The sequence below is a fragment of the Canis lupus genome, chromosome 18, assembly GCF_048164855.1.
Source record: "Canis lupus baileyi chromosome 18, mCanLup2.hap1, whole genome shotgun sequence".
NCBI classification, from domain to species: domain Eukaryota; kingdom Metazoa; phylum Chordata; class Mammalia; order Carnivora; family Canidae; genus Canis; species Canis lupus.
This window is the reverse complement of record NC_132855.1, coordinates 33,289,340-33,317,300: the sequence shown is the minus strand read 5'-3', so window position 1 is coordinate 33,317,300 and position 27,961 is coordinate 33,289,340. Positions and strand designations below refer to the sequence as shown.

General features: G+C 38.7%; 1 long non-coding RNA gene and 1 pseudogene across 9 annotated transcripts in view; both read left to right on the top strand.

Moving 5' to 3' along the window:
* Window positions 1–27,961, top strand: part of LOC140608957 (uncharacterized) — a 562,604-nt gene that overhangs the window by 192,196 nt on the left and 342,447 nt on the right. For all 9 annotated transcript variants that reach the window (XR_012010955.1, XR_012010948.1, XR_012010953.1 and 6 more), the window contains one exon: window positions 22,604–22,793. This is a non-coding gene — a long non-coding RNA (uncharacterized lncRNA). The remainder of the gene's footprint in view (window positions 1–22,603; window positions 22,794–27,961) is intronic.
* On the top strand, window positions 5,290–7,450 carry LOC140609517 (small ribosomal subunit protein uS10m pseudogene; annotated as a pseudogene).

Below are 27,961 nucleotides of genomic sequence, written 5' to 3'. Positions count from 1 at the left end.
TTTGTTACTTTATAGAAGAGAAAACCAAAATACCAAGAAATTAAATATATCAGATTTATTAATATTTTTATAGTTAAAATGGTATCCATTATCAAATACTCAATTAACTGTTATACAATTTTGAATCTGGGTGTTACCTTGGTTTTGAGATGGAGAAACCAAAGTTGAGAAGGCTATCGAGTGGCCTTAATGCAGTTATTCAAAAGTAAAGCCATGATTAAATTTAGGATTTGACTCCATTAACTTAATCATTTATCATCATTTATTAAGTTTAGTAGATTTCAAGGCACACCACATACAGACATGAATAAAATAGATTTCTTGTGTCCAAGGAGTGAATGGCAGATAGGGAATAGTAAATGGGTATCACTTAGTCCAATAAATACTACAACAGAGCTACACAGTGCTATAGAGTGCAAGGATGAGCAGCTACCCCTAATCAAGAGGCTAGAGAGGGATTCCAGGAGATGGAAGTCACATCGATACCAAGAACTCAATGTTGAACAAAAGCTGATTAGTAGGCATGTGACTAGACATATGGGCAATGGACCATCTGTGGGTGGTAGTAAGGCAATGTCCAAACAGAAGGAATAGCAACTGAGAACAAAGTTCAATGTGGGAGGAGAGGAGAAACTCAGGACAATACAGTATGGCTGAAACAGAGAGTTGGAAGTTAAATTTTAAAAAGTTGTGCCTTGATAAGAATCCTTGAATTTTATGAGGCCTTAAAGCCATGTTACAAATTTTGGGCTTTATTCTTTCAGTTGGCTAAAAATAAAAATGTTCTAAGTTTACTGTGGGTATGATAAGATCAGATATGTTACTGAGATCTCTTGTGATAGGGCATTGAAAGTTGAACAGTTAAATGGTTACTACAGGTTCAAAGTTAGACTAGGATTGAGCTATAGGAATCAGAACGTTTGATCTAAAAGAAAATTCGATTTTCAAAATCCCATGCTTGTAAGATTGTTTGGTTTAGAAAAGCATAGGCGAAGAACCAAGGATAAAAGTTGTTGGGATGGGAGACCAAATACTTTCTGAAGTGGTCTACCTCTCCCTTCCGCTTCCTTCCTATTGCAAGCCACCTCCCCACCTACCTATAGACCACTGTAGGAGTAATTTCCTGTCTGGGCTCCATATACCCTTATTTCCCCCCCTTAAGTTGCTTATTTTATCCAGAATGACTTTTCAAGAACTTCTGAATATACTAGTCCTTACTCATAATTCAATTTTTGTTCTTAATCTAATGACCAAAATCTTTTAAAGGCTTGCAAGTGTAAGCACCATCCCTTTCTACATGAAGTACTAACTCTCACTTTTCCTCTCTCCCTCTCAATATGCTTTAATATGCTGGAAGAACCTTTTCAAGTTCCTAAAATTAGACACAGTCTACCCAACCTTAATCTTTTATACATGTGGCTTCCTCTGTGTGATGCTTTTCCTCTTCTTTTTTATGTCTCCAGTTAATCCTTTGCCATTTTATAAATGTTTAAATCTCCCTTCCACAGGGAAATGCCTCCCTGCTGCTGGTTTTTGTCTTGCACTAGACTAGGACATTCCTTCTGTCTTTTACCTCTACTAAACTGTAATCTCCACGAGAATAGAGACTGTCCTTATTAATGCATACAAAGCACTGAATAAATGAAATATATCTGTTCAATACGTTAATGGTGCTATTTCCTAAAACAGGGAAAATATGAGAAGAGGCTATGAGGGAAAATATGATTATAGATTTTCTACTCACTGGGTTTGAGGTGTGTGGAGATCCCAAAGCTAGGTGGGATACAGATCAAGAAAAATGGTTCTACAACTTTCATGTTTATCAGAATTACCTGTAGGATTTATTAAAGATTAAAGTAATACAGATTACTTGGCACCATCCCAGGGTTTCTGATTGAGTTTATCAGGGGTGGGACCTGAGAACATAGATTTCTTCTAGACTGAGGTGATGTTGATGCTGCTGATATATGTACGATACTTAGAGAACTTATCTAGAAAATAGAAGCGAGTCCATCTGGTGATGAAGTAGGAGCTAACTGTCTAAAGAGAATAATAGAATGGATTTTAAAAGATGAGATTCCTTAGTTTCTTGATGACAATAAGGAAGACAGAATCTGGTGTGGGTGGGGGCAGCATTTGAAGGACAGAGGATCCTGTGTAATAAAGAATTTGGTTAGTCTTTGGGTCTGGTTCCTGGAGGAGGCCTAAATCCTTGCAATTTCTGGAGAGATGAGTGTCTTATTCATGGTGGCCCTGCTAGTTGATGCCAATGAAGTTGACATACAGTGTGTCCCTAAGTGGTTTTCGCTAAGATAACTTGGGATGGGGCTTGGCCATGCTAGAAACGCCAACCATGTGATTGGAGGGTTGGGACTCTGAACTTCATGATGTTAGCCTGACCTGTGGAAATTCAACCTAGGAGCCAAAGATTTAATCAATCTTACCTATGTAATAAAGCTCCAATAAAAATTCTGGATTCTGTGTAGTTGGCAATATTTTGTCTTGTCACACATGGATCTGGGAGGAAAGTTACATGTTCTGACTCTTCACTCCATGGTGAAGAGACCTTGGAACATGTGTATTTTAAAAATATCCCTGATCTTGGTTTGTATATCTCTTCTTTTGGCTCATTCTGATTTATGCCCTTTTTGCTATATAAAACTATACTAATCAGTATCACACTTCCCTGAATTCTAGGAGTTGTTCTAGTATTTAAAATCCTGAAAGGGTAGTGGAAACCCCCCTATGTTATAGCCAGCTGGTCAAAAGTAAAGGTGGCCTAGGGACCTGGAACTTGTGGCTGGTATCTAAACTAAGGGCAGTATGGAGGATTGTGCCATTAACTTGAGAAGTTTGGCTCAGCTTTGGGGAGCTCCTGTCAGAAATCCATTGCAGAAGAATAATGGTCAGTAAAGGAAACTGAGCTAGAACAGCCACTGAGGCAGGAGATGGACAGTGAGAAGAAAGAAATAGAAAAAGGCAGGAGAACCTACCAGAAAGGTGACTGTGCACCAGGCTTTCTATAACTGCTCTAAGAAGGCTGGTGATGAGAGCATGGGATGCTGATGATGGCAGAAAGTGGCATGTGATTTGTAAAACTGCCTAAAGTGTATGTGTAGGCTACTAACTCTTTAAAAACATGACTGTGATCAACATTATCATTTGCTCCAATGATGTCAGTAAACTCAACCCTCACATTGTTGGTATAAGACTTTCTTTGTAAATGAGTGGAATAACCAAAAGGAGATTTCTATAATATTTTATTCCTAGGAGACCTACATTTCCTTAACACTGACGATGAAGGACAGCAGAAGATTGTAGGGGAACAAGAAAATGAAATTTGATTCCAACTCTATCATTTGGTAGATGAATATTAAGTCTATATTCAGTTCTTGGCCAAGTTTTTCACTTTTGTGTATAGAAAAGCATTGGGATATGTATTACTGAATTTTTTGGTCCAGATGAAACTTGAGAGAAGCATTCATTATTTCGTTTGTTATTCAGAAACTCAACCAACATTTGGGATTTTGTAGTTTTTTTTTTAATTCAAAAATTAATACTCAAAACTTCAAAGAAATTTTGTGTGTTATTTCTGTGTATATCAGAAAATCTTGCTCTAACACTATGTGATCTGGAAAGGAAATACTTTGATGACTCTTGGTCCTTACATCTGTAATTCCTCTTCATCCTCATTGAACTCTGTACCAATTGATATTCATTCAGTTCATGATGTTGTTTGGCAGTCCACGAATTTTATATTTTTAAACGCTTTTGGCTTTTTGGTAAGAAGTGAGATGTTATCGATACCTGGGTGGCTCAGCAGTTGAGTGTCTGTCTTCGGCTCAGAGCATGATCCTGGAGTCCTTGGATCGAGTCCCATATCAGGCTCTCTGCATGGAGCTGGCTTCTCCCTCTGCCTCTGTCTCTGCCTCTCTCTCTTTCTCTCTCATATGAATAAATAAGTAAAATCTTAAAAAAAAAAAAAAGTGAGATGTTAGGACCTCATATGGTGTCATACCTTTCTACAACAGAAAAACTATTAGATGATACATATGTAACTTAAAGACAGAGATCTGGGCCCTTTAATTTGCTCAACATCTTTGAGTAGAAGTTTCAAGATTATTTATGATAGAGGGAAAGTACTTGTCACCATCAGAATGATTAAGTGATGAAATCTGAGGGGAAAATTCAGTTTTGATTATCCTCAAAATAGATTTTGAAATAACAAAAAAGAATATATTTTTATACATGGTTCTTCAATCAATCCTCTTTATCTATACTTAGACTTCTTAATCTGAGATGTAGTTTTCTATAAAAATAATCAATATGCAAAGCATTGGATCTTATTAATAAAAATATATATCCATCAGAAACCATATTTTAGCATATGCAAGGCAGTATGGCATTACTGAAGAAGTTTCTATTTAGTGAGAGAATACTGAAAATGCATTATAATTTTTAAATGATACATAAACTTGATTATCAACTCAAGAATTGTTAGAATTAACTACAAAGTATATGTACACATTTGTGTTATTTAGTAATATTGTCTGATTGCCTCTGCTAAATTGTAGCAATTCACAATTTCTTGAATAAAGAGTATCCTTACTCATTCTAGTATCCGTGTACATAAATATACAGAGGCATGGATGTCAACTAATATAACACATTGAAAATGACATCTGGTATTCTAATTATTTGGGTTAAAATGTGTTTCCCTTGTGTTTTTTTATAACTTTTTCTATGCTTTGGTTTACCTGTTGGATCAGAGTAACATATAAAAATTGACAGTAAAAAAAAAATAAATAAAAATAAAAATTGACAGTAAAAAATATTCTTCCCATCAAACCCATGAGGAACACAATTTAACTTTTACGTCACAGCATATTTGGTTCTAGAGAAATTGAGAATTAGTTTTCAAAGTTGATCTAGGGTTGTCTGGCTGGCTCAGTTGGTAGATTGTGCAAGTCTTGATTTCAGGGTCATGAGTTTAAGCCCCATATTGGGTGTATAGATGACTTAAAAAAATAACAGTACTTTTATTTAAAAAAATTATTGGAGTGCCTGGGGACGCAGCCAGTTAAGTGTCTGTCTCTTGGTTTTGGCTCAGATTATGATCTCAGAGTCCTGAGATCAAGCCCTGCCTTAGGCTCTGCACTTAGCACAGAATCTGCTTGTTCCTCTCCCTGTGCTCCTACCCCTGCAATCTCTCTTGTTCTCTCTTATCCTCTCTTGCTCTCTTGAATAAATAAAATACAATAAAAATTTAGTAGAGCGCGAGACGGTAAGATGTGCCGGCATCTGTGGCAGGGTTCAAGGAATTTTTCTATAAATAGTTCTAAGAGCAGTACAGCCAGAAATGGTGGCTTTCTCCTCAGTACCAACATGAAATGGGTACAGTTTTGAAGCCTACATGTTGATATTCCCAAGGATTTGACTAAGCCTACGATAACCATTTCTGATGAACCAGATACATGATATAAGCGCCTGTCAGTTTTAGTAAAAGGCCATGATAAGGCTGTATTGGACAGTTATGAATATTTTGCCATGCTTGCTGCAAAAGAACTTGGCATCTCTAGTAAAGTACACGAACCTCCAAGGAAAATAGAACGATTCACTCTTCTCAAATCAGTGCATATTTTCAAGAAGCACAGAGTTCAGTATGAAATGAGAACACTTTACAGATGTTTAGAGTTAGAACATCTAACTGGAAGTACAGCAGATGTCTATTTGGAAGATATTCAGCGAAACTTACCTGAAGGAGTTGCCATGGAAGTGACAAAGACAAAATTAGAACGGTTACCAGAACACATCAAGGAGCCAATCTGGGAAATGGTACCAGAAGAAAAAGCAGAAGGCAAGTCCTAACGTCTCAGCGAGTCCACTGGTGCTGGCATTTGACCCGAGGGTGGGTCGGACATGTATGTTGAGATAGAAGGGCTTCCAGTTGGGATGACTGTGAGTCTACCTGAGTGCTCTGTTGAGCTCACATGAGCCTACCACATGCCCTGATCAGCTCAAAGCAAGGGGTGGAACTTTAATGACACACTGGACTACAGTGAAAAACCACTGTACCTATTCTATACACATCATCATTTCAGGTCTGATTTTAACAAATGTGAGCAAAACACTTTGACTACCATCTGTAAAAAGAATCGAGTCTATATTTTGTTATTCTGTTATTGGTCAATTATTAGTTTGCACGGATTTTAATTTGTATCATTTCATTCATCTGAACGTGAATGTTTGAAATACTCCTTACGCACATTTTTTTCTTTTGAGGTACCTGGAAGGAACCTTCGGTTATTTTGGTTCATTTAACGCTGAACAGTTAAAGTTCTTCATATTTACCTCAGTGCAAGCTGGGAAATGCTAGTTGAGGGAAGGTAACCTCCAATTTTACCTCATTTAAGCATGACACTCTTGAAAACTAATACACTGTGCAGCAGATCATGCACGTTTGCGGCATGCACTGAACTCTTTGTTGCCCAAACCCTTACTTACCAGGTTGCCTAGAAGGATCACTGTTAAGGAATTTGAGCTCTCGAGAAATAACTGTATCACCTTTTATATCCTGTGATTCATTCATTCAGGAAGCTTTTCTTTTGTTCTGTAACCAGCACTGCAGAAAATACCAAACATTGAATGGAAATAATGGCTTTTGAAAACTGTGCAGGGCACAGATAAATATTTTTCCTTATTAAGTCCCACATTATAAGGCCTCTTTCTTTTGGTAAATAGCATTCTTTTTGTTTGGAGATGGCTACTTTTCCATGAAATTAAATCGGAGTGAAGGCCCCGAAAGAGGCAAGGCTGCAGTGTGCTGAAACTGCCAGTGCATCAACCGCCAGGGAGCGATTCATTTCCTTTTGACAGCACAATCGTATCCATGTCTTTTGCGGTTTCTTCATCTGTGGGGTAGTTACGCCTTCTCAGTTTTTTCCCCCATAAACCGGAGTCGGAGTCCCGGTTCTCTTTTCCCCAACCTACTATCAGGTATCTGTTTTGAATGCATACTGCTTGTGCATCAGACTTACAGTACTGCCATTAACAAGAAAAGAGTTACAGCCTCGTGCCCCATGACCTCATTCAGTTCATTCACAAATGCCTAAAGCACACTTATCCCAGGTATAAGCCTCGGGATTAAGAACTAGTCAATAAAACAAGAGCGATATAATGGAATTATATCTAGCAAAGTGGCCATCAGTGATCATTTTTACTTTAAAAGAAATAATTCCTTAAATACAGATCTACATCTAAGCTTTTTTTCTTTACAAACAATATTAATCACCATATCATAAGATGATTTTTGCAAACTTGCCTCCATTGACTCTCCATGTGAGCTCTTTTAAAGGGGCATCTACTTTGAGCTGTTTTCACATTAAACCAGATTACTTAGCACTACATGTTAAAATCTTGTTTTAAGGTAAATATACAAATAAACTACATTCACAACAACAACAACAACAACAACAAATTAGTAGAGTTACATGGAATAGTATGTAAAAAACTTGCTAGTTAATAGAATAATTGCTAAGTAAATATTAAGAACACTTCTGAATTAGAAGAAAAATCTACTGAAATAGCCTTGGGAAACATATTCATTGAACTAATCTCATTTTTTGGCTCCTGAAATATTCCTGTTTTGAGTACATGGCAATATGTGGACAAATTGTAGCCATGGAGAATTAGCCTTATTGTTTATGATAACTTTGAATTAAAAAAAAAAAACTAAATCAACAAGGTAAAAGACAAGTATCATTTGTATCTGAAAAAAAAGTGCCTTAAAATGATAAACTGAAAGTCCTATATTTAGAATAAAAAAGTCCTTGAAAGAGGGGGAAAAAAATCCTAGGAAACATCTAATTTGCCGCTATTCCCTGGAACATTTATTTGATATTTTGAATTAGTAGTAAGTATCCAGAAATATTTCATTTTCCATTAAATCACATTTTCCTTCTGATCATGGAAAGCACTAAATAGCATCCCTATATTCTGATTACATATTCAGTCTGCTGATTTAAGAACCAGAGTATTTATAAAAATATCTTTCCTTGGCATTTTTTCACTGGAGCTTATTATTCTCTCCTCCATTTCTTTCTTTTTACATATTTTTGTCCTTGGCCTCGCTTTCTGGCAGTCTCCTTTTTCTTGCTTTGCCTTCTTTTGCCTCATACAGAGGGTGAGATCATAATTCTCCTGGAGCAAATTGTTAATGGTATTTAGATGTGGGCTTTGGACAGAAACAGGCTGAAAAGTCTACCACATGGTGATAGTGAAGAGACATACAACATGCTTTATTTTCCATGACGAGTGTTTTGTTGTTCTATTTTTGTCATTTCATTGATCTATGATGATAAATAGGGTAATTGTGCTAAAATTACCACTCTATGCAAGCACCCTATATTCAACTCCCCACCCACCTCTCTCATCAGTGGCTTTTTTCCACCACTCATGAAAGGGTTCAGAGCACTAAGAACACACATTATTTAGCTTCAAGGATAGAGACACAGAGTATGTTTGAGTCCCTGACTGCCTTCAAATTAAAAAAAAAAAAAAGTCACACCTTCACTACATGATGTGGTCTTGCTTAGTCTCCTACTTTCAATTCGGAAAAAAAAAAAATTAAGAAAATTCAGTGTGAAGCCCTCTGTGCAAACTGCTTGTGGTATCATAGGATTGACATTTCGTGAGGTCAGCCTCCAAAGACCCCACAGTGTAGACAGCACTTATATATGTGAAGATATTCATTGTGTGTGAAATGCACCCTACACAGTGCTCGGAATACAGGGAAACTTGAAAAAACGTTAAATCTTTAGTTTTCCTTTTTCTTGATTCCTTTGTTAAAAAACTGTTTCAGAGTAAAGCATTTATCAGTTTCTGAACTCACGTATATGATGTTCCTTCATTATGGAATGCCCATCCCCTTGCCTTCTGCTTACTGCTCTCCCCCACAGACTCCCCCTGGGTTTTTACTTGATAATTCTTTGTTCCTCTTCAAGAGGAACAAAATATATGAAAATATATGAAAGGCATCTCCTCAAAGATGCCTCCCGTGATCCCCTCTGTCAATCTGAGTTAGGTACCCCTATCAGGTATTTCTGGTGGTTTTTACATACTCCATTGCTGTCCTCATGGCTTTTGTGACTGCCTCCTAGGAGTTAGTTAGCTGTATTGACCAAGCAGGTGGGGTTTGTCCTAAGTGGAGGGCAGGAAGAAGAGAGCCTACTACTCCAGAGCTCTTTCTGAATCCGTAGTGTTACTTGACATAAAGTTACCTGTATGCAAGTTCCTTGTACGTATAGATTTGTTCTTTCAGACATTTGAAAATTTAAGGGTGAAATAGATTTAATTTTCTTTTTTGGGGAGAGCATGGAAAAATGATGCAAATGAAGAGAACTGTAAATTGAAACAATAAAAACAAAGGATAAAGATTAGCAATATGCTCCAAGGCAGCATTGTTACAATGTCTTTGGCCTTTGGAACCATCTTTCTGGCTGAATGACTCTTAGATACTTTAAATCCATGATCTCATGATACTGCTTAGCAGGATCCTTTTTTTCAAAAGCGCTTTATAAACTAATTTGACATCTATTCTCAAGGTGCAGTCGAACTGTGATCAGGGATGAATAGTGGGCACATTTGGAATGAGATGGTTTCTAATTTGGTCTGTAGTGCCTGGCTCTGGTGCCTTGTTAGTGGTTGTGGGTATTGTGCATAACTGCTTTAGGAGAGAAACAAGACTGGGGTATCATTGAATTAATTAGACGAGAATAAAATTAGAAATGAAAGCTCTTTAGTTTCTTAACTGCTAATGGTAGAAAATCAAGTACAATAAATACACTCCAAGCTTTGATGAACCTTACTTACAATTAATTAACAGATTTTAATGGCCTGCCAAAATGTGACAGTTATTCGATTGATCCTCCTAATTAAGGATCATGAAAGGAAAGGGGTGCTTATCTTCACTTTGACTGAATTTCCCCTTGAATCAACCAAACTGCTCAAATGGCTGCTCAAAATGATTTTGGTTGTTTTATATGTGATGTTCAATACATATGCATACATTCATGGGAGGTGTGTCTATTGCGTACTTTTATTTCACTTTGCTGGGGTCACTAGATACAGATGAGGAATATGCAAGGCTAAGGGACACTTATTCCAAAATGTAAATACTTCATCATATACCTGCAAATGGTAGAATTTAATTGCTTATAGCTATTGATCTAAAATCTATTTGACTTGTCAAATTCTTTCATTGGGTGTTGAGTTCAGCATGAGGCACTAAGAAAAAAGCCGCACTACTGTATTAAAATTGGCAAGAGCTGGGAGACTGTGCATTAGAGGTGCACAGTATTTCTCAATTCTGTGCTATAATATGAATTCATAGAATCATATATGCTAAGACCTCTTTTAGCTTCAATGGAATGACCAAGAGGTGTATTAAGACAGAGAAAATAGAAAGGAAAGCCACAAATAAACTATCTGTGCTGGTCAGGGTCTTTGTTTTTTGCAAAGGGCATCAGGATGGGATCTTGACTAGCCTGGAGAAAAGGGGTGAGAAGCTGGGCATGGAAACACCTGGGGAGCTGTCACCTGCTCAGGGGTGCTGATTATACTTGGGCAGGGATGCTAGAGATTCTGTTGTTCCTACTTTGTGAGGATGGGACTCACCACATGGAGAATAACTGAAAGATTGAAAGGCTCTTTAGGCTTGATGGACCACTCTATATGTCTGTGTCCACACCACAGTCCTTCTGGATAAGCTTTCATCCTTTCCTCTGTTCTTCATCTCTTTTTCTCTCTTTCATTTTTTCTTTCCTTTTCCTATCTTGTGCTTAGTCCTATACTTGGTGCCATTGTGAAACTGTATCAAAATGCTGTATTCTAGGGAATGATACGATATCAAGAGAGCGTGAATTCAAGCATTTTAGAAATTGACACCTATGGGTGAGTTTAAATTTTATAAAGAAACTATCAAAGTCAATAAAGTCTTATTACTCTTTCAGAGGCTTAAAGATTACTTCTAAAGTAAGTATTATCTCGGTGAAAGCAATATATCATTCATTGCAGATGTTTCAGTTCTTCAGAAAATTGCACAGAGAATTTCAGTTTTGTATAATTGCAAATACCCCATTTGTGAATTTAAAGACCACAGAAAGTGTTAGCTTAGCAGTTCTTTTTTTTTTTTTTTTATTTATTTATGATAGTCACACAGAGAGAGAGAGAGGCAGAGACATAGGCAGAGGGAGAAGCAGGCTCCATACACTGGGAGCCCGACGTGGGATTCGATCCCGGGTCTCCAGGATCGCGCCCTGGGCCAAAGGCAGGCACCAAACCGCTGTGCCACCCAGGGATCCCTAGCTTAGCAGTTCTAACACAATGCACAGTGATAGTTCAACTTCTGCCTATACCCTTCAAAAGTACTTCAGTAAATAATAGTGTTCACATGAAAGAAAAAGAAAAGAAAGAAAAGAAAAGAAAGAAAGAAAGAAAAGAAAGAAAGAAAGAAAGAAAGAAAGAAAGAAAGAAAGAAAGAAAGAAAGAAAGAAAAAGAAGGAAGGAAGGAAAGAAAGAGAAAGGAGAAAGAAAAAAGAAAGAAAGAGACATGCCAGGGTACTTTGAATCAGTGGCAGAGTTTTTGATAGATTTTTTTTAAAGTTCTAACATCTGGTAAGTCAGTCAAAAAATATATGCAAGTCCTCTCCTCCCCATTAAAATAGAATATTGCCGATTTACATGGACAACATAGAATTTAATACACTTTTAAATATAGTGGGTCCTTAAATTTTAAAGAGAGCACTTGGTAAACCATGAAAATATGAGAACCTAAATTTTTTGCTCAAAAGCAAAAAACAGGATCAACATGAACCATCTTAATTATGTATTTCTATTCTGTGGTCAGGCTGTACAATTACACAAAAACTAAATCTCAGGAATAATACATTGTACAATGTGCAGTATAGTACTAGAAATATCCTTTCAGTGTACAAGGTTAGAAATTTCTCAAGCCTCTACATAGCAACATTTGGTGCTATCTAAAACATGCATAACGAGGAAATACTCAACAGTTACATTTAAAATAATTGTTCCTTTTGATAATTACTTTTTTCATTGATTTAAAACTCGCTTTCCTTCAACAATTATCTGCATGGCCTCCATTGCAAACATGGTTCTCTTGACTAGTGAAAACTATATATCCTAAATAATTCCAAGTGAATTTTTTTCCAGTTTCAGGGACTTTACAAAAATAGCAAAAATCACACAGCATTTTCAAGTTGACTGAACACCTAAGTAGAACAGCATTATTTTGTGGTGCCAGTGGTCACTAGGACTGCAGGCGCTGGCTCTGCCAGGGAGTGTAAGGCTTTTTTTTTTTTTGTGCTCTAGGATGTTGCTGTATCTTATGACCACCCCACCCTCTAGACTATTATCCAGGGAGGTGGGATATGTTTGAGCTTAGAGCTCAGTCCCTACCTTGACTCTTCTCCTTTCTCCCTGGTGCAATTTTGAAAAGAATTATGTTTAAGCCTTGCTCTCTTTCCTCTTCCTTGCTGGATCTTCTGCTCCATCATGGCAAACTGACAGTCTAGGTCTCGGGAAACTGGCATACTGCCTCTGCCCCTCTCTGGATTTCTGGACTTGGATTTCTGACAGCTATCCCCCACACAAAACCCACATAAATTAGTCAGTTTTGCTTTTTGAAACTTGCTTCTGGGTGGCAAGGAGAGGGTAGCAGCTCTGACTGCACTTAATAGCGATTAACTGGCAGAGCAAATCTTCCCTTTGTCTTTCTTGTTTTCATTCTTTTTGAGGAGGGGATTTGATAGGGATATGATTTTGGATATGGTTTCTGATCACCACTGCCTTCTCCTAGAGCACATTGGCTAATAAAACACATCATCTGTTTTTACAGGGCCAGTGGTTAGAAATGTGATTGACTCAGATGGCTCTTCCTTTGATCTTTAGTCCATTAAAACAGATGACAGCCAGAATCATGCTTCTCTAGACTTCAAAGCAATGATAAAACAATCCCTTGGACCACAAGTCCTCTTGTCTCATAGGAGATAAATTTTAATATTTCCCTGTTTTGTGAGAATACATGAAGATATCCCTCTTCAGTTGATCCCTAAGGAAGAGCTTAAGAAAGATCCACTGTCTCTCCTTGGAAGTAGAGTGCCAAGACCTAAACAACCACTCCAGGCTTGGTTTTATGGTAATATGGCTTGTTGATCAGTTTTACTTTAGTGAGCGTATTCATTTGTGGTAGCTAGGGCTTTACATACACATAATAGGGAGTGACTTCCATGATATATGCTTAGGCCTGTCCCCTAATATATACATTTTATACAACACAATTTAGGATGTTTTAGAACTATGAATATATGAAGGGTAAACATGAATTTGTCTAAGATTGATTTTCTATAAGTTTGTTTCTTTTTTTTCTTTAAAGATTTATTCATTTATTAGAATCACAGAAAGGAAGAGGGTGGGACAGAGAGAGAGTAGAGCAAGAGCGAGAGCAAGAGGGAGAGATAGAGAGAGAGAGAGGAGAGAGAGAGAGAGAATCTTCAGTAGAGTTCTCCCCGCTGAGCACAGAGACCCAGGTAGCCCATGATATAAATATCATGACCCTGAGATCATGACCTGAGCCAAAACCAAGATCTGACGCTCAACTGACTGAGCCACTGAGGCACCCCTGCAAGCTAGTTTCTTAGAAAAAGAATTGTCTTCTGCAAAACACCGTAGAAACCAGTTAAGCCTTCCTTCCTGCAAAACACCATAAAAACCAATTAAAGCGCACTAGTCAGCCCCTGGACTTGTACCACAGCCCTGCATCATACTGGGGGGGGGGGGGAAGGGGGATGGGGAGGAGGGTGCTTTAGCATTTTCCCAAGCAGGATTCCAGAGGTGATGAACCTTGTTGCAAGCTTCCTAAGTCTTGGAGCTGCAATTTGAATGCTTGGATGCCTCATCAGATGAAGGCCTTGTGCTTATCCCCACATATACGGAGTTGCCAATTAGGACTGGAGGCAAAAATTCCATCATGAGATACATTTCTTAAATGCATCCCAGCATAACAGATCTGGGAGGTGCTGTTCATGGAGAGTCAGATGTCTGGCCTCGTGAGGTGGCTCCGAACGTCCGCAGAGTGTGGTAGGGCAAGAGAGACTGGTGTCTTTGCTACTTACCCTGACTCCAGGAGCTTTTCCCAAAGAACACTGCTCTAGCAGGTTAGAAATATACCCTGCTTAGCTAATCACCTTGTTTGTACCATGTTTATCCAAGGGCTTTACATCACTGGTGTATACAATGTTGCTGAGACAAACATGAATGCTGAATCGTTTCTTGAAAATGAGGCAATTTGTTCAATTCATTCTACAAATGGTTGAGTCTCTGCCCACTCGATGCTACAGAATGTACTGGGATTATTTTATAGTTATAACAAATCCTGCTTTCAGTCTTACAGGGAAAATCAGACCTATTCCCTAATAATGATAATGGAAAATAAATGTGGTAAAAAATATAAAAGGTGTTATGAGAGTTATAGAAGGAAAAAGAAATTACTTTTATTGGCAGTTTCTTGCAAGAGTTTTGGATGGCTTATAAGGATTGGTATAATTTAAGTGTTTAAAAGACCAACTGAATGGCGTTCTACCTGGAAGTGGGAAAGCACAGGGGAATAAAGTAGAAAATGAGTTTGGTTGGAGTGGAATGCTTATGGGAGGCATAATGGTAAATTGACTTTGAAAGACAAGTTGTATCAAGACCATAGAAGGCCTTGGATGCCAGGCTAAATAATTTGAATTTTATTGGAATTACTCCCCAGGAAGATGAATCTGGCAGTGGTATGTAAAGGTTTTGGCATAAGAAGAAGCGTTTTACAGGGCTGAAAGGATCTAGGTGAAAGGTTCTAACTTCTCATACCCCTTGGTTTGAATAGAGGAAAGTAAAAATACATATATAAAATCCACCCTACATAAGGTTATAAGAAGCATTGCTTGACATAATGTGTGAAACATAATATTACTACAGCTGAGCACAACATAGTTAATGGCCATTAGCAGAGTGAATGCAACATGGTGTCCTGACACATGAAACCTGACAGTGTACCATCTTTCTACAACCAGCGGCTGGCTTCTGGGGGATTTCTTACTATGAGGAATATCTAGACCTACCAGCTGGGGATGATATAGAAATAAATGAGTTTTTGCCTTACCTCTGATACCTGCAAATCTTTTTAAAAAAAGATCTTATTTATTTATTCATGAGAGACAAACAGAAAGAGGCTGAGACATAGGGAGAAGTAGGCTCCCTGTGGAAGCCTGATGTGGGACTTGATCCCAGAACTCTGGGGATCATGGCCTGAGCCAAGGCAGATGCTCAACCACTGTGCCACCCAGGTGCCTCCTACACTTGCAAATTTTAATTAATAAAGGTATCAAAGTGGAGCATCTGGCTGTTTCAGTCCATAGAGCTTGCAATTTGTGATCTAAGGGTTGTGAGTTTGAGCCCCACATTGGGTGTAGAGATACCTTTATTAAAGATTTTTGTAAGTAATCAAAGTGAAGAAAAGATTTTTATAAGTAATCAAAGTGAAGAAAAGAGAAAATGTAACAGATTATTTGAAAAGAAAAAAGGTTTATATCTGATATACTTAGAAGTAATAGCAGTGGATAAAGTGGGCAACCACATGCACAGATGACCAATCCCTTATAAAAATATGTAGATAAATACAGGATCAGTGAAATTTGCATACAGAAGGGTTTGCCTCTAATCATAGCTTCTCATTAGAGAATACTGCCCTACTTTCCTATCCTGGGTAGCACGGTCCAACCTGGCAGCATTTTTGTATAAAACCAAAGAGCGTGCAGTCTGGGCCAGAGTCCCTGCTGTCTGCACTGAAAACTTACCAGCTTTCCAGAGAGTTGAGGGCAGTAAATCTCCCCTGCCCTGGAAACCACATTATGGTATCTGAGATCAGCTTTAACTTGTTTGTGGCTGAGAAAGAAGGAGAAGATTTCATTATTACCAACCTGGATTTTAGAGACAAGAAATGTATATGTGCACAAAAGCTGGTATTTTCTGTTACAACTGGGGGCAATATTTAGCTTTGCTAATTTTATTTGGGTCAAGTTGATGTCTCCCATGTTCAGACACCATTCATGATCAGTATTTCTTTGGAAAAAAATGTGCTAAAATTTCTGGTAAAATTGAGCTCTGATTTGATCTATTTAGTGAATATGGATACAAAGATACTTTACTGTTTCTTAGCAAGAGAATAAAACTAACTGGTCTCAGACCATGATTTTAATGAGCATGGGGGTAAGCAATTTGTATATAATAACTGAATCATCAAAAACTTAAATGTAATACAGCTACATTCTGTTTCCCTATGTGTAACCTAAAAGGGATATTGTAGCGGTTTAAAATAAATCCTGAAACTACAGTGAACAATGAACCCTTTTGGCATAAGTAGTATCCAGTTCAATAAACGTGATGAAAAAGCTTTTTTCTTTCATAGATTATGCTCTTGTTGGGTAGCCCATCTCTCTTACCTTTATATGTCACTGGCAATAGCATGGAAATCATTTTTGCATTCTTCTTGGAGTGATGCAGTATTCCTTCCTTTTCCCTGAGCATGATGAGAGCTGTCCTTTATTTTTTAAGGTATTAATTCTAGTGCCCTCTCTATTTCTCACATTTTTTTCTGTTGAGGATAGGGGTTTAAAATTCATGTACCCTGACTTAAGCTGCACAGTATTTATTTTAAAGTTTAAATTAATGTTGTGATCATTTATCATCTGTTAAGTTTGTATTGTCAAGCACAAAGAAATTAAACCTTGGATGAAATAGACAAGCAGGATGTAAGTAGTAGAATCTGTTAACAATTCAACAAGTCCAATTTATGGGAGAATAGACTGAATTTCAAGCCAGATAGCCTGCAGCGGGCAGCAGGCACTTGGACCAGTGGGGAAATGCTTTAGCTTGTGGCATTTTTCAGTAATCTAAGTGATTTTCCTTATGTTAAATGATTTGATTCTCAAGAGAATTTAAAAAAAAAAAAAAAGGACAATAAAATTGACTTTGGAGAACAAAGCCTGGGGTGGTTAAGGGTCCTGGTAGACAAACTTGGAGTGAGGAGCTCAGAGCCTGCAAGTGGACTTGGCCTATAGCTTGCTACCTGTCTGATCTCAAGGGAGGTTCTTTGATTATTTATCCTTTCAAAGTTATTCCTTCACTGATGACTTGAAGGTTGTGAGAAGTAAATAAGATACTCCATGTATATTTGTAAGTGAAGGACTTGGATTCACAGTGAGGGAAAGCATGGAATGGCTGACATTACCAAGTGCAGGAAGGAGAATGTAGAGCTGATTTCATGAAGCATTGGAAGTAAGGACCACCTAGATGCCCCAGTGCTGCCAGACTCCATCTCTCCATCTCCTCCTGCCCCTGCTTCTCTTCATGCATGTGTCTCCATGAAGTGAAGGTTACAACAGTTTGAATTTCTAGGGCTCACATTTTTAGTTTTACTGTTAAAGAGCATGAAGCTTCCTTCAGTTTCCAAATTAGAAATTACCAGAATGTTGCAATTCCTAGGGCCCTTGCCAATTTCTGACCCATTTTCTTTTCTCTTTTACATATTTTAGTAGGGTTGATACACAATGTTAAAATAATTATTCAACATCTCTATATGTTATGCTATGCTTACTGCAAGTATAGCTACCATTTGTCACCATTTATTGTATTCCCTACACTATTACCTTTTATTCCTATGACTTGCTTATTCAATAACTGGAAACCTCCATCTCCCATTCCTCTTCACCCATTTAGTCCACCTCTCCACCCACCTTGCACCTGGCAACCATCAGTTTGTTCTCTATAGGTCAGGTTCTGCTCTTAGTTTCTTAATTTTTTTTTTTTGGATTAGGCACTGAGTGAAATGATACAGTATTTGTCCTTCTGAGTCTTATTTAATTTAGCATAATATCCTCTTAGTCCATCCATGTTGTCACAAATGGTACTATCTCATCCTTTTTAATGGCTGTATAATATTCTATCATATATATCTATATATATACATATCTATACACACAAACACACATACACAATATGTCTTCTCTTCTCTATTCATTTCTCTATTGATGGGCACTTACGGAAGCAACCTATCTTGGCTATTGAAAATAATACTACAACAAATATAGGGTGCTTGTATCTTTTCATATAAGTATCTTTGGTTTTTTTTTTTTTTTTTTTTTTTTTTTTTTTTTTTTTTTGGTAAATAACCTAGAAGTGGAATTACTGGATCATATGGTGGTTCAATTTTTAATTTTTTGAGGAAAATACTTAAAATATTGTTTTCCGCAGTGTCTATACCAATTTACATTCCCACCAACACTGTGAGAGTTCCTTTTTCTTCACATTTTCACCAACACTTTATTTTTTTGCTTTTGACAGATTCATTTTCTTCTTGTGTGTGGTGAGGTACACTATCAAGCTTTGCCCAGCTTAGTTCAATAACTGCCTTTCTCTAGGATCTCTGAGTTCTGAGACTGGCACACCAACCACAAATACACAATTAGAAAAACTTTTTCCATAAAAATGTAATGGAAGGCTTGACCTAAAGTTTGATGGAAATTAAATGGTAATAACTGGTACAGAGGAAGAAGGGCTAGTGCCCGGCCTATAGAAAGTATTCCATGCATGATGGGCTTATTATGTAACTTCATTGCTATTGTTGTTGGTAGTAGATTTGTTTCTCTGTCCTTTCTGTAATGTATCTAGTGTTCTTTCTGCCATAGCCTTCTGATCCAAGGAAAATTGGCCACTAATAGATAAAACTGCCAAGTGGGTAAACCATCTTCAACCTCTCTTCTTTTTGCCAAGGGTCACTCACCTGGGCTTGCCTTCCTTCCAATATCTCAAACTGCAAAATTACTTCTCTCACTGTCACAGTTGATAAACCACTCTTATTTATTTATTTAAAGATTCTATTTATTTATTTGAGAGTAAGATAGAACACGAGTAGGGAAGGGCCAGAGGTTGAGAAGCAGAGGGAGAAGCAGACTCTCTGCTGAGCTGGGAGCCCGATGTAGGGCTTGATCTCAGGACCCCGGGATCATGACCTGAGCTGAAAGCAGACGTTTAACCAACTGAGGCACCCAGGTGCTCCAAAACCACTCAAATTTAAATACAATTGATCCCACTAGCCCTCAAAAGGATACTTTTCTACTCAAAAGAGTAGTTGATAAAACTTGTTGAATCTTTGACTAAGGGTGTATTTCTGAACTTGAAAGGTCAACAGTGGGCATGTTGATTATACATGTCTTTGCCTGCATGACAAACTGCCTCCTCCCCACAAAATGGACATTTTCTCACTCCATATTTTGGTCTTCATTATCCCAAGCCTCCCTCCGCCATACCCTCAAAGGATATCAGTAACTTGACTCATTTTCTGAAAGATAAGCACTCAATGACACAGGAAATGTATCTTTTCAGGAGCCTTAAAGGTAAGTCATACAGAAATAATGCATATTATTATTATTTTTTTAAATAAATTTATTTTTTATGGTGTTCAATTTGCCAACATATAGAATAACACTCAGCTCATCCCATCAAGTGCCCCCCTCATTGCCCGTCACCCAGTCACCCCCCTCCACCCCCCCAACCTCTCTTTCTACCACCCCTAGTTCGTTTCCCAGAGTTAGGAGTCGCTCATGTTCTGTTTCCCTTTCTGATAAGAAATAATGTATATTAAATTGAACCTGCTTATGTATAAGGCAGTAATAGAGCTGACTTTTGAAACCTCATACAATGAGAAATGGAAACAGAAGCAAATTATGCTCTCCCCCACAGATATTTGCATACTCTCTTGTAGGTATTATTGCATTTCAGGAGACAGAATTTGCAACTACGGATTCATCCTCAAGGAGATAGATAATTTTAAGTGAGGCAGATGAAATACTGCATAGATAAATCTAGAGAACACTGGAAAAGAGAGAGAATATAGTGAGGGAAGGCTTTATTTAAGAAAATGTCAGCTATGAACCAATTGTGGAGTGTAGGAAATTTATTATAGCTAAGAAAAATCTAAAACAGGCTCTTTTATGTATTGAAAAATCAACAAATGAACATTAGATTTCTGTATGAGGTAACATTTTTTACCTATACAAATTCCCAGGGAGTGTCTTCCTTTCTCAAACTCATCAGTACCTCTCCACTGCTTTTAAAAATTTCCCCATGCTACTAAATTGCTAATTTGAAGTTAACCGAGTCACTGATCCCTACTATAATCTAAAAAGGTTACCTGAAGTGAGATACTCATTCAAATGCACTATCTCTTAGACTCCTAGAAGCTTCTGCTACCACTAAAAATATACCTCACAGAACTAGCAAAACCTGCTTGTAGGTCAAAAGCTATTCTAAACTTGTATTACTTTGAACTGAAGATTAGATTATTGGACAACCACTAACCTCTAGGCTCCTAGGTGTGGCTGTAGCTAAAATTGAACCCACAAGAAAATCAGCAAGATAATGGACTCTCTCTCACTTGAACATGAGCATTTATCAAGTGTTCTTTTTTTTTTTTTTCATTTTTTTTCAAGTGTTCTTTTTAATGAAATCACCACCGTATTAGGTCTAGAGAAGATCAGCCCTGACAAGGGAAAGTTTGAGGCCCCAGAGAACAAAGGCAGCCAAGCCTTCTTTCCATGAAATTTTCCATGGCTGATGTCACTGGCCAGGCCTTCTGGATAAAAAAATTTGGTACAGCTCTCCTGTTTACTTGGTTGTTTTTGAGTTGTGCTCTTCCGGCAATTTTCTTTGAAAGGTGTTAATTTCTCGGCCTAAATAAAGACCATAAGATAACCATTTAGGAATGTAGCAAAGAAATGCCATTCTTGATCTCAGAAAACTTGATCCTTTGAAAAAGATTTAAATGGACTCATTTGTGCATTCATGATGAGAGACAGAGTAGAAAGGAGGGACAGAGTAGAAAGGTTGTCAGGGTTGAAGAATGAAGACTGAGTCCTTTTTCTGCAGCATGGTTAGAGTCATCAAGTTTGTAATCCTTGATGTTTATAGAGAACTCTGTATTTTCAAATCACTTTCATAAATATTCTTATTTGATCCCATTCCTATTTGATGTCTTTCTCTTTTTTCTTTGTTAGGAAGGAAAGGGAGGAAGTAGTAGAACATAGATTAAATAATAATAATAAAAAAAGCGCTTTGTAGTTTCTTTGACACAAATTCTTCCAGACACAAGGACAGTTGGATTTGCCTCAGAAGACTCTGCTGCAGTCCAGCATCAAAGACTTCAATAGCTTACACCAAAAAAATAATTTGATTCAGCTGCTTGCTGGTATCAAACGAATATATTAGAGGTTGATATGATGGATTCAGTTTATTGAAGACTTCCTGAAAGGCTCTGTAAAGTACATTCATATCCATTTGCAAAATTTCCTGAGTAGAACCATGTTTATGGATAATGTGTTCTAGTTCATGTCCTCCAAGCCAACATGCTAACTCTGGAATTGACGTGGCTTTTATAGAGGGGCTCAGGAATTGAACATACAGCTTTGTTTTTTTCCCTACTGTTTGTGAAAGAATCCTAATGATGATGATGAACTTGGTGTAGGTAATGTGGTCTTTACAGTAAGGAAGTGGAACAGGGATCAATATTTCAATGTTGCCGATCAGAAAACTAGTTGATTTGCTTACAACTGCATATGATTGTGGGTAAAAGAAGGAAAGGAAAGATTTCTAGGTATATTGGCTTAATGGGCTTTTATTGACTTAATAGTATTTTCTTCAACTTTAGAATGGAGGTGGATTTGGAAAGACATTCTATACTTAAATATAAATAGGGCACAACAGAACAAAGCTTGGATACGCAGAGAAGAAAAGTGAGCTCTGGCCACGTCATTTTAGTAAGGTCATTAAACTTTTTACATCTTGCTTTCCTTGTATATAAAATAGGGGCATTTTCATGCTAAAAAATTCTTAGCAGATTGATTGATTGATTTTTAGTGCTAACCTCCAAGTACAGAAAGGCCAATCTTAGAATAAGAGGCAGGGCTTCCATGGCAATGACTGGACTAAATTAAAAAGAAAAGATGTGTGTGTGTGGGGGGGAGGGCATCGGGAGGAGGGGGTGGCCAGCTGGTGCAAAAACCTTTGCAGAAAGGGATCTCAATAGGCTTATGTTTCAGGTCCCTGTGTTAATAACTTGCTGGACTATATGCCATGTTGAATCTGGAGAAAGGACAAAATAAAGATGAATTTGTCTATGTTTGCATTATACTAATTCCAACACAGTTTGTTGAGTATTATTATTGTTTTTTTAAAGATTTTATTTATTTTTTCATGAGAGACAGAGAGAGAGAGAGAAGAGAGAGAAGCAGGCTCCATGCAGGGAGCCCGACACCGGACTTGATCCTGGGCCTCCAGGGTCAGGCCCTGGGCTGAAGGTGGCGCTAAACCGCTGAGCCACCCAGGCTGCCCAGTTTGTTGAGTATTATTAACATCAATAGGACTGTCAACTAATAAGTAGGACTAGATTATAATGATCTGTAAAGCACTCTTTCCCTCCTTCTCTCATTAGATTTGGTTGATTTTGATAATGATATGAAAATATTGGAAGATGGCGGAAGAGTAGGGTCCTCAAATCACCTGTCCCCACCAAATTACCTAGATAACCTTCAAATCATCCTGAAAGTCTACGAATTCGGCCTGAGATTTAAAGAGAGACCAGCTGGAACGCTACAGTGAGAAGAGTTCACGCTTCTATCAAGGTAGGAAGACGGGGAAAAAGAAATAAAGGAACAAAGGCCTCCAAGGGGGAGGGGCCCCGCGAGGAGCCGGGCTGAGGCCGGGGCGAGTGTCCCCAGGACAGGAGAGCCCCGTCCCGGAGACGCAGGAGCTGCACCGACCTTCCCGGGGGAAAGGGGCTCGCGGGGAGGTGGAGCAGGACCCAGGAGGGCGGGGGTGCCCTAGGGCTCCCCGGGACAGTAACAGACACCGGCGCCCCGGGGGAGTGCGCGGAGCTCCCTAAGGGCTGCAGCGCGCACGGCGGGACCCGGCGGGACCCGGAGCAGCTCGGGGGGCTCGGGGGCAGCTCAGCGGAGGGGGTTGCGCGGCCCGGGAGCGCGAATCCACCAGCGCAGGCTCCGGAGCACAGGGCGCCGGGACACAGCCCAGGATCCGGCCTCCCCCCGGGACAGGCAGAGGCCGGGAGGGCCCAGGACCCCAAGGACGCTCCTGCCCGAGCTGAGCAGATCAGCGGCCCCGCCCCGGAGCCTCCAGGCCCTGCAGACTGAGAGCTCCGGGGTTACTGCGGGGGCTGACTCCAGGGCTGCAGAGCTGGCCCCGCCACTGGGGCTGTTCCTCCTGCGGCCTCACGGGGTAAACAACCCCCACTGAGCCCTGCACCAGGCAGGGGCACAGCAGCTCCCCCAAGTGCTAACACCTGAAAATCAGCACAACAGGCCCCTCCCCGAGAACACCAGCTAGACTGACAAGTTCCAGGGGGAAGTCAAGGGACTTAAAGTACACAGAATCAGAAGATACTCCCCCGTGGTTTTTCTTTTTTTTCTTTCTTTTTTTTTTTTTTTTTTTGCTTTTTGATTTGTTTGCTTCCCCCACCCTTTTTTCCCCTTTCTTTCTTTTACTTTCTCTTTTTCTTCCCTTTTTGCCTTTTTTCTTCCTTTTTTCTTTTTTCTTTTTCTCTTTTCTTTCCTTTTTTTCTCACTCTTTTTCTCCTTTTCCCAATACAACTTGTTTTTGGCCACTCTGCACTGAGCAAAATGACTAGAAGGAAAACCTCACCTCAAAAGAAAGAATCAGAAACAGTCCTCTCTCCCACAGAGTTACAAAATCTGGATTACAATTCAATGTCAGAAAGCCAATTCAGAAGCACTATTATACAGCTACTGGTGGCCCTAGAAAAAAGCATAAAGGACTCAAGAGACTTCATGACTGCAGAATTTAGAGCCAATCAGGCAGAAATTAAAAATCAATTGAATGAGATGCAATCCAAACTAGAAGTCCTAACGACGAGGGTTAACGAGGTGGAAGAACGAGTGAGTGACACAGAAGACAAGTTGATGGCAAAGAGGGAAACTGAGGAAAAAAGAGACAAACAAAAGACCATGAAGATAGATTAAGGGAAATAGACAACGGCCTGAGGAAGAAAAACCTACGTTTAATTGGGGTTCCCGAGAGCGCTGAAAGGGACAGAGGGCCAGAATATGTATTTGAACAAATCCTAGCTGAAAACTTTCCTATTCTGGGAAGGGAAACAGGCATTCAGATCCAGGAAATAGAGAGATCCCCCCCCCTAAAATAAATAAAAACCGTTCAATACCTCGACATTTAATAGTTAAGCTTGCAAATTCCAAAGATAAAGAAAAGATCCTTAAAGCAGCAAGAGACAAGAAATCCCTGACTTTTATGGGGAGGAGTATTAGGGTAACAGCAGACCTCTCCACAGAGACCTGGCAGGCCAGAAAGGGCTGGCAGGATATATTCAGGGTCCTCAATGAGAAGAACATGCAACCAAGAATACTTTATCCAGCAAGGCTCTCATTCAAAATGGAAGGAGAGATAAAGAGCTTCCAAGACAGGCAGCAACTGAAAGAATATGTGACCTCCAAACCAGCTCTGCAAGAAATTCTAAGGGGGACTCTTAAAATTCCCCTTTAAGAAGAAGTTCAGTGGAACAATCCACAAAAACAAGCACTGAATAGATATCATGATGACACTAAACTCATCTTTCAATAGTAACTCTGAACGTGAACGGGCTTAATGCCCCATCAAAAGGCGCAGGGTTTCAGACTGGATAAAAAAGCAGGACCCATCTATTTGCTGTCTACAAGAGACTTATTTTAGACAGAAGGACACCTACAGCCTGAAAATAAAAGGTTGGAGAACCATTTACCATTCAAATGGTCCTCAAAAGAAAGCAGGGGTAGCCATCCTTATATCAGATAAACTAAAATTTACCCCGAAGACTGTAGTGAGAGATGAAGAGGGACACTATATCATACTTAAAGGATCTATCCAACAAGAGGACTTAATAATCCTCAATATATATGCCCCGAATGTGGGAACTGCCAAATATATAAATCAATTAATAACCAAAGTGAAGAAATACTTAGATAATAATACACTTATACTTGGTGACTTCAATCTAGCTCTTTCTATACTCGATAGGTCTTCTAAGCACAACATCTCTAAAGAAACGAGAGCTTTAAATGATACACTAGACCAGATGGATTTCACAGATACATACAGAACTTTACATCCAAACTCAACTGAATACACATTCTTCTCAAGTGCACATGGAACTTTCTCCAGAATAGTCCACATACTGGGTCACAAATCGGGTCTGAACCGATACCAAAAGATTGGGATCATCCCCTGCATATTCTCAGACCATAATGCCTTGAAATTAGAACTAAATCACAACAAGAAGTTTGGAAGGACCTCAAACACGTGGAGGTTAAGGACCATCCTGCTAAAAGATGAAAGGGTCAACCAGGAAATTAAGGAAGAATTAAAAAGATTCATGGAAACTAATGAGAATGAAGATACAACCATTCAAAATCTTTGGGAGGCAGCAAAAGCAGTCCTAAGGGGGAAATACATCGCAATACAAGCATCCATTCAAAAACTGGAAAGAACTCAAATACAAAAGCTAACCTTACACATAAAGGAGCTAGAGAAAAAACAGCAAATAGATCCTACACCCAAGAGAAGAAGGGAGTTAATAAAGATTCGAGCAGAACTCAACGAAATCGAGACCAGAAGAACTGTGGAACAGATCAACAGAACCAGGAGTTGGTTCTTTGAAAGAATTAATAAGATAGATAAACCATTAGCCAGCCTTATTAAAAAGAAGAGAGAGAAGACTCAAATTAATAAAATCATGAATGAGAAAGGAGAGATCACTACCAACACCAAGGAAATACAAACGATTTTAAAAACATATTATGAACAGCTATACGCCAATAAATTAGGCAATCTGTAAGAAATGGACGCATTCCTGGAAAGCCACAAACTACCAAAACTGGAACAGGAAGAAATAGAAAACCTGAGCAGGCCAATAACCAGGGAGGAAATTGAAGCAGTCATCAAAAACCTCCCAAGAACAAGAGTCCAGGGCCAGATGGCTTCCCAGGGGAATTCTATCAAACGTTTAAAGAAGAAATCATACCTATTCTACTAAAGCTGTTTGGAAAGATAGAAAGAGATGGAGTACTTCCAAATTCGTTCTATGAGGCCAGCATCACCTTAATTCCAAAACCAGACAAAGACCCCACCAAAAAGGAGAATTACAGACCAATATCCCTGATGAACATGGATGCCAAATTTCTCAACAAGATACTAGCCAATAGGATCCAATAGTACATTAAGAAAATTATTCACCATGACCAAGTAGGATTTATCCCTGGGACACAAGGCTGGTTTAACACTCGTAAAACAATCAATGTGATTCATCATATCAGCAAGAGAAAAACCAAGAACCGTATGATCCTCTCATTAGATGCAGAGAAAGCATTTGACGAAATACAGCATCCATTCCTGATCAAAAGTCTTCCGAGTGTAGGGATAGAGGGAACTTTCCTCGACATCTTAAAAGCCATCTACAAAAAGCCCACAGCAAATATCATTCTCAATGGGGAAGCACTGGGAGCCTTTCCCCTAAGATCAGGAACAAGACAGGGATGTCCACTCTCACCACTGCTATTCAACATAGTACTGGAAGTCCTAGCCTCAGCAATCAGGCAACAAAAAGACATTAAAGGCATTCAAATTGGCAAAGAAGAAGTCAAACTCTCCCTCTTCACTGATGACATGATACTTTACATAGAAAACCCAAAAGCCTCCACCCCAAGATTGCTAGAGCTCATACAGCAATTTGGCAGCATGGCAGGATACAAAATCAATGCCCAGAAATCAGTGGCATTTCTATACACTAACAATGAGACTGAAGAAAGAGAAATTAAGGAGTCAATCCCATTTACAATTTTACCCAAAATCATAAGATACCTAGGAATAAACCTAACCAAAGAGGTAAAGGATCTATACCCTCAAAACTATAGAACACTTCTGAAAGAAATTGAGGAAGACACAAAGAGATAGAAAAATATTCCATGCTAATGGATTGGAAGAATTAATATTGTGAAAATGTCAATGTTACCAGGGTAATTTACACGTTTAATGCAATCCCTATCAAAATACCATGGACTTTCTTCAGAGAGTTAGAACAAATTATTTTAAGATTTGTGTGGAATCAGAAAAGACTCCAAATAGCCAGGGGAATTTTAAAAAAGAAAACCATATCTGGGGGCATCACAATGCCAGATTTCAGGTTGTACTACAAAGCTGTGACCATCAAGACAGTGTGGTACTGGCACAAAAACAGACACATAGATCAATGGAACAGAATAGAGAACCCAGAAGTGGACCCTCAACTTTATGGTCAACTAATATTTGATAAAGGAGGAAAGACTATCCATTGGAAGAAAGACAGTCTCTTCAATAAATGGTGCTGGGAAAATTAGGCATCCACATGCAGAAAAATGAAACTAGACCACTCTCTTGCACCATACACAAAGATAAACTCAAAATGGATGAAAGATCTAAATGTGAGACAATATTCCATCAAAATCCTAGAGGAAAACACAGGCAACACCCTTTTTGAACTCGGCCACAGTAACTTCTTGCAAGATACATCCACGAAGGCAAAAGAAACAAAAGCAAAAATGAACTATTGGGACTTCATCAAGATAAGAAGCTTTTGCACAGTAAAGGATACAGTTAACAAAACTAAAAGACAACCTACAGAATGGGAGAAGATATTTGCAAATGACACATCAGATAAAGGGCTAGTTTCCGAGATCTATAAAGAACTTATTAAACTCAACACCAAAGAAACAAAAATTGAATCATGAAATGG